The following is a 1,353-nucleotide window of genomic DNA, read 5'->3' as shown; positions in this document are numbered from 1 at the left end:
ACTTTGGAATATCCCAGTCTGAGTACACCGATGCTCCAATAGCAGCACTTTTTAGCTCGTATATTTATCTCTAAGCTGACTTCCAGTTTAGAAGGTGGATAACAAATCAGTACCTCTCATTTTTAGAAGGAAGTCTATACATGAACCTTGCCCCTTGATTTTCTTTTGCTTCACTCACTGAATATCCCTGTTGTTGTTCTAGCAATGACATGGATATTAAATCATTGTCAAAAGTATGGGGAAACTTGTAACATCTGAATGATTGACTTGCTAAAAGATGCAAACAAATTTATTCTGTTCTTCTATGAAAAAGAGGAGGAAGTGGCATGAAGGTGTGCCCTGGGCTGACACTTCTGGAGCTCTAGTAAGTTTCAGCTGGTACAGATGAAAGAAGCATGGAAGTGAAGAAACTCAAGGAAGAGACAGCTAGTAACATGCATTCATCACTCCGCAACAACCAAACCACCTGTATATTATTAACACTGTCTCAGCTAGCATTATAATAGTCGATGTTATTTACTAATGTTATAACTGAAATGTATAGAAAGAATATTCTACGCAAAATAGCACAACTGATATCTATGTCTCAAAACCGTTCTCCATTCTCTTTTGAAATGGAGGGATACTTTCCTTCAGAAGGCCTGTAAAGTTCTGTGAGAAGCAGGGATCTCCGCATTAGAAACCATCACTTCCACTGCCGACCCTTAAGTGAGGTCTGGTGCACTGCATGCATTCTCCTGGGTTGGCCCTGCCTTCCCAGCAGGTGCTCTATCACTGGTTCAGGTTGTGACTTAGCATTTCCACTGCAACCAGATTATTTCATCCAGCGAGTAGCAAAATGTGCATGACTTCAACACGTTGACTTCCAGAACTGAAACATCAGTGGACTTTGAAGAACCTATCTATCTATCTCAAATATACATAGGCTGCTCCGAAAATAATGCTTCCTATTTATTACCATGGGAACGGTAGTGGATACAAAGAGCACAATACCACTATTTGATAGAGCACATTCTCAGCTACGAAACACTATTTTTAACATAGTCACCACCATTAGCTGTGCATTTTCACCAGCAATGAGCAAGAGCCTGCATGCCACACTAGTCAAAATCTGCACCAGTGCATTCCAGAGCAGCTCTTGCGTGTGATATGCACACATGAACTTACAATATCAAACTCCACAGCATCCAGACACAATCAATACCTATACAAACATTTTTTAAGTTCTCCAGTACCATCAGCCACAAACAAGTCTCTGTGATTGACTGGCCTCTCCTTCGTAGGAACATTTGATGCAGACAGTTATACAACTAAAACAAGTAATGCAGGACAAAAATTGCTGACCACCTCAAT

The sequence above is a fragment of the Meleagris gallopavo genome, chromosome 7 (assembly GCF_000146605.3).
Source record: "Meleagris gallopavo isolate NT-WF06-2002-E0010 breed Aviagen turkey brand Nicholas breeding stock chromosome 7, Turkey_5.1, whole genome shotgun sequence".
NCBI lineage: Eukaryota > Metazoa > Chordata > Aves > Galliformes > Phasianidae > Meleagris > Meleagris gallopavo.
This window is presented reverse-complemented; position numbering follows the sequence as displayed.